The sequence below is a fragment of the Alligator sinensis genome, unplaced genomic scaffold, assembly GCF_000455745.1.
Source record: "Alligator sinensis unplaced genomic scaffold, ASM45574v1 scaffold1218_1, whole genome shotgun sequence".
NCBI classification, from domain to species: Eukaryota; Metazoa; Chordata; order Crocodylia; family Alligatoridae; genus Alligator; species Alligator sinensis.
In genome coordinates, this window is record NW_005842619.1 from 308326 (window position 1) to 314190 (window position 5865).

The 5865-nt window shown below is 54.8% G+C and overlaps 1 protein-coding gene across 1 annotated transcript in view; it reads left to right on the forward strand.

The window, feature by feature from the left end:
• Positions 1–5326: 5326 nt before the first annotated feature.
• SLC16A1 (solute carrier family 16 member 1) overlaps positions 5327–5865 on the forward strand; it is a 21660-nt gene continuing 21121 nt past the window's right edge. The window contains exon 1 of the mRNA XM_025215054.1: positions 5327–5573. The gene's annotated coding sequence lies outside the window, so the exon portion shown is untranslated. The remainder of the gene's footprint in view (positions 5574–5865) is intronic.

A 5865-nucleotide genomic window follows, 5' to 3' on the forward strand; every position in this document is an offset into this window, starting at 1 on the left:
CATTTGGCAACTGCTTCTCTCTCCTCGCTGCCAGACTTAGCGGAGACAAAGTGCAGCCCCCAAAGCATTTAGCTCAGCAGCAGAAAACAAGTGTGCAGAGACTCCAGCCTGCCATTGCCATGTGAGGCGATGTTTGTTATTACGTTCAACAGCAAGAAGGACCTGTTGGAGCGTGCGGCCGCTGCACAGCCCTCTCCAGGGAGCAAAGCCCAGGAGGTGGAATCTGCTTCCCCCGCGGCCTGGCTCTGCCCTCTGGAAAGAGAATGACAAAAGCATCTGGAGCAAGGAGCACAACTGCCTGAACCTCCCCTTGTGCCCGGGGCCGAGATGAATGTAGACCTTGCTGGGGCACTGCAGCACACTACACTATTTGGTTTGATTGTTGTATAAGAGGGTGGGAAAGTATAGAGATTTGTAGCAGAGTGCATGGTGCTGTGCTGACCACCTTGTCTCAGGTACAAATCCTTTAACTCTTGCTCTGATACACTTGTTAGGCCCAACAGTGTCAGGGCTGTGCTTGTAGACAATAAACCTGGCTGAATCTTTGCCACTAAACCAAGCCTGTGGTCACTCTTTAAGACGAGAGCGATGCTGGGATCTCCTGGCTGCGACTTCGCCAGCACCGCTGCTCCCGAGACTTCAGCACCGACAACACACCAATAACACCCGAGGAGGACAACAGCACCGATGGCACTGATAACCCCAACGACAACGAGCTGTACCCCATCGACAGAGGCCCGAGCGGGGACGTGCTGGTTGCCACAGAGGCCAGGGTATATGATGCCGTTGGATGGGCACGTTCAGCCTGCCAGGGCCTTGCCTGGGTTTGGCTGTCAGGCAGGGGCCCTGCGAGAGCCGCAGCTCGGGCTGCTCATGGGAGCTGCGGCCAGGGCTGTGGGGCAGCAATCAGCAGCCTGTGGATTCATACCCCAGCTGTGCTGTGGGACCTTTCCCGGGGTCACAGCACTTGCTGTGTAAGCTGCAGGCTCCGGGGAGCACTGAACAGCACCCGTTGCAGCAATGGGAGCGGCTCGATCCCCCGGCACCAATTCACAGGTTGGCAGTGGAGTTACAGACAAAGCACAGAAGGAAACAAGAGGTGCAGCCCCCATTCTTCAGCTGTTTATGTGCTTATTTGCACCACTCCCACAGCCGGATCGAGGGGAGCTCAGTGGCTTTCTAACTCGGCGTGCCCGTAGGATGCAGGGAAAGTGCCTCCGTGATGACGCATACGTGTGCACTTTGCTCCAGGCTCGGTGACTGTGGTAAGCACAACTGTCCTTCCTGTTGTCCCTGGATTCCCTCCTATGTTCTCAGTTAATGATGGACTTCTGCCTCCACCGACTGTCCTGCCCTTTGGTCCGCGTGAGCATAGTCATCATACCCAGCCCCTTGGCTACCAGCGCCTCAGCCCTCCTGCTGGGTGAGTCCGGCCAGGAGCGACTCTAGAGTTGGGAAGTCGGCTGGAGAAGAGAAAAAATAACCACATTCCTCGGAAATCAGCCTTGGGCCTCCTATCAGGGCTGCCAGGCCCTGGCCAAGCCCAGAAGGGCTGTGTGAGGTGGGGCTGGAGCAGCTGATAGCAGGGAGTGGGGGCCCAGTTCCAGTCCTGCCGGCGGGGTGAGAAGGCAGCCGGTCCCTGGGAGCTGCTCTGGTGGGCCGGGGAAGCCTCCATCGCAGCACTGACGCACCATGATGGAGCCATGTCTTCTCCCTCCTTGGCACCTCTCCTTTGCTCTTCCAGCTTTCCCTCCTGATGACCTCCCTGCACCCTGCACTGGCCCTGGAGAGAGGGTTCACCTCCTCTGAGGGTCCCCATCATCTGGGGAAAAACCCAAGGGGTGTTTACATGCTGTTATGCGTCTACTCAATACAAACAACTTTATACGTAATGTGCCTCGGTGAGGTAAAGCCATCAACAGTCCCAGATTTCCTGGGACAAGCCCCAGTGTCCCCAGACATGAGACTTGCCCTGAATTTGTGCCCCTGTGTCTGCATCTCTGGAGATCCTGCCCCTGGGCCAGGCAAGACCCAGCAGAGCGGCTCCACGGTGCTTTGGTGGCTTGAACAGAACTGGAAGTGGTGAGCACCCCGGGCCCTGCTCCTTGCAAACTGATGGCTCTAATTTGAGGGTAATTAGGAACCACAGCATGAATCAAAGCTGTGTTTGATGTGGCTGAAGGTGTCAGGCGCAGCAGGATGTCAGGCGCAGCAGGCCGACAAAGACAAGGGCTGCCAGGATGCAGCATTTAGGGATGCTCTGTATGCAGAAGTGGGAGTCGGGGTCTCCTTTTCTTGTGTCCTGGGTGCCTAGGTGTGAATCCCCTAGGTGTGAATTCTCCCTGGAGGTGACAAAGCCAGGGGCCAAGCTGGATGGGAATATCCCTGTGCTGCTCTCTGCACTCGAGGTTCCTCTGCAAGTGGAGGCAGCTCTATCCCACCACGTGTCTTGTGCTAACAAGTCCCTGGTCAGACCATCCTGATACAACTGAATGAGGAACCATCTTCCCCGCAGCCCCAGTTGAGTCCTCAGCTGCAGGATTAGCATGCATAGCAGGTATGAGAACAGCCCTTAGAGCCAGGCCCTCCCCAGCCAGGGACATAAAAGTTGACCAGCTCAGAGATAACAGCATCATCCAAGGATCCTGAGACCTAAGGCCTCTTTGTGGAGATAAGACCTCATCAAGGGGGGTGGTGAGGTGGGGACACTGGCTCCCAGGGGGGTAAATGTCTGTGAAACTGATAGCGGGTGGGGGATGCTACACAAAGAGAAACCTGGGGTCTTATCTAATTGAACTGAAAGGAGAGAAATACCAGCCTGAATGAGAGTAATTAAGACCACAATTGAAAGAGACATTTAATATTAACTGCCAAGTTAAGCTTTTTATCGGCACTGGCTCTCTCCCCCTTCTGATGCTTTCTGCAGCAGATCATTTTCTGAACGGGTGGTTACAGTAGAATAACTCTGAACAATGCCATGTCTTTGCCATCTGATGAGATAGACCAGCAGGTTTCCCTTGGGAGACTGGCTCATGGATGTGGCAGAAGGCAGGGTGAGTGTGGCACCTTACAGGCAACTGCCTAACTAAGGATGCCTCTGCACTGAGGGATGTAGGAAAAAGAGGTCCCAGAAGTTCACAACCTGCTTTTCTAGAGCTCTCAGGTCAGGAAAGGCTGGGATGGGTCTCTTACAAGAACACCTGTGCCCAGATCTCCAGTAGTGCCGGCATTTGGTCTCATGTGTCACCTCTCTTCCCTGGCAAGGGCTGGGTCTTCATCATCAATGTGCAGCCCAGGCTCGTAGACCTACTCCAGGCCTCAGTGGCAAGGAAAGTTAAAGCTGGTGCTTCTGCGGAGAATTGCTACGAGTTTCACTCATATTTGCAGAGGCTGCAGACCGCCCTTTGTGGACGGGCTGGATTTTGCAGTGGTGTCTCAGTCGTAGGAGGGTTTGGCAGTGCACAGACTCGGATCTGATTAGCGACCAGTGCAACTCCTGCCAGTTGTAAGAACAGCAAGGCTGCTGATGGTTACATTTAAGTACAATGTGCTGCTCAATATCCTGTAATAACATCCTGTTTCCATTACAAGTAAAATTCCAAATGGGATTAAAATTAAATCCGTCTTTCGGAGGAGACATAAAACTGAGGAGTGACCATTTGTCCCTTTACTGGTCCCACAGTGCTGTTCACTAGAAGCAGGAACTGCTGAACTGGTGTCCTTGCCAAATATCAACCCAGGAAGTTACCTTTTTGCCAGCCATTATTCCCCGGCAGCGTCATTATTAGCTGGGATCCGTGCTTTCCATCCTAGCCCCGCCCCCGTGCTGTCCCTGGAGCTGGCTGAACTCCACCTCAGACAGGCCTGCGTTCCTGTGGGGCAGAGATAGGTTCCCATTACAATAATGAACATCACACCGTAGCTTTTATCTGGTGCCTTTCATCTGCAGGGCTCAAAAAAGGCCAGCACAATTACTTCCATTTTCCAGATGGGGAAACTGAGGCTCAGGGCGGTGAAGTGACATGCCCGTGGTCACTCAGCAGGCCAATTGCAGAGAGCGGGGACTGGAGCCCAGGGCTCCTGGCTGACACCTCTGTGGTTTCCACACAGTGTGCCTCAAGCTTTGCTTCTGCTGCAATGTCGGGTGCAGCGATGCCTTGCCATCATCACGGCGTATTCTCTTTTCAGCTACCGCACGTTTTATCTCCCGTGCAAAACGCAATGCTGAGGACTAGGTTGGCAGCTCCCCGGCTTTGTAACCCTCGCTCATACAGAAGTATAAAAGATCCCCCTTCCACACACAGCTCTTAGATCTGAGTGTGGTGCACATTTAGAAATGGGTGAAAGGGTTGTTATCATTTCTGGCCCTGCTCTATGCGGTGCGCCTGGTACTGGTTTCTCTTACAGCTCATTAAGTGCCTGGGGTGATGCGGAGCGTGCAGTAAGCACACCTGCTGCAGGGATGGGCAGAGGGGCTGCCTTCCATGTGCGTGGGCTCTGACCTCTTTGGGCAACTGGTCTATTTTTCATGTGCTGTGTTGCAGATTTTCTGCATTCCTCCCCGTGCTACTCTGCCAGCTCCATCCCATTTCTCTCCCTTTCATTTAAATCAGAACCTCGGGCACTGAGCAGCTAACTCACCAACCTAGTAGCCTATTTAATCCATGCTAGAAGGACTCCAGGTTGCAGAAAGGCAAGGGACATGCATGAGAAAAAGTATTAATGGCTACTTGATGCTTCATCATTGGCACAGAGCTGCTCCTGGATGCAGGATGTTCTGTTTTCATGAGAGTGAAAAGCCAAAAGGCTCTCTTCAAAACAGGAGGTGAGGAGTTCAGCCATGCAAGAGGCTAAACATTCAGCCCACAGCCCTGCTCTGTTGTTTTTCTGCCTTGCTTTATCACAACAAAAGCTTTGGGCTCCTCAATGCTCGGTGAGGCGCTCTGTAGGGATCTGCACGGCATGGGACCCCTCGCGGGCAGCAAGGCCACAGGCTTTATGAGCAAACCAGATCCCAGAACATCCTGGGATTTCAGGAGAGGTGCAGCGCTCACGGGGCCATGCAGAAAACCGCTTCAGTTGGGTGGGGACAGAAATCATCATTAATTTCCAGAACAATACAGAAAAAAGTTCTCTGTCCAGGATAAAAAGAAAGCGCTGCGCAAAGCAGGGCAGAAGCAAGGAGCAGAGTCCACGCAGGACAACCGCCGCCTTGAGTTCTGCTTCTTGCACCCTGCCTCCTTCCTCAGCATTGAGTGATGTGAGCTTCAGCTCACGAAAGCTTGTGCAACGTGTCTGCTCTGGCGAGTCTCTAAGGTTCATTTCGGGTTCACGTGGCTAGACACGTCGCCGATTCTTGAGAAACAGACCCACTAAGGGCCACGCGTCCCCATGCGTCCCCTGTTAGGAGGATCCCTGCAGGGGCGGGGGCGAGGTGCACCCAGCGCTTCCAACCGGCCGCGACGCTGAGGGAGCCCCTTGACCGTGGGCGGCCATCAGAGAGGACATTCTGCTGCTCGGTCCCCTACTGATCCGGACCCGACGCCTCGACGAGAAAAACAGAAGACATAAAGGTGTCCGGTTGTGCATCAATAGAGGACAGAGGGCAACCGGACTGTCCCCTTTGCTGGCCACACTACTTGACCGCCCGGCTCCTTCTCCTCTACCTAACGTTTCATTGCAGCCGGTGTCCAGGGAGCGCCTGGCTTCTGCCCCCGGGCACAGCGCCCGTCACAGGCGCCTGCTTCTAACTCATGCCCCTGACCTCCTGCTTGCGGCGGCCTCGCTCCCGAGCAGCAGGACACCACCCGGGCCCCGCGCGCCGCTGCAGCGCGGCCCCGGCCCCGGCCCCGGCCCGCTCGCAAC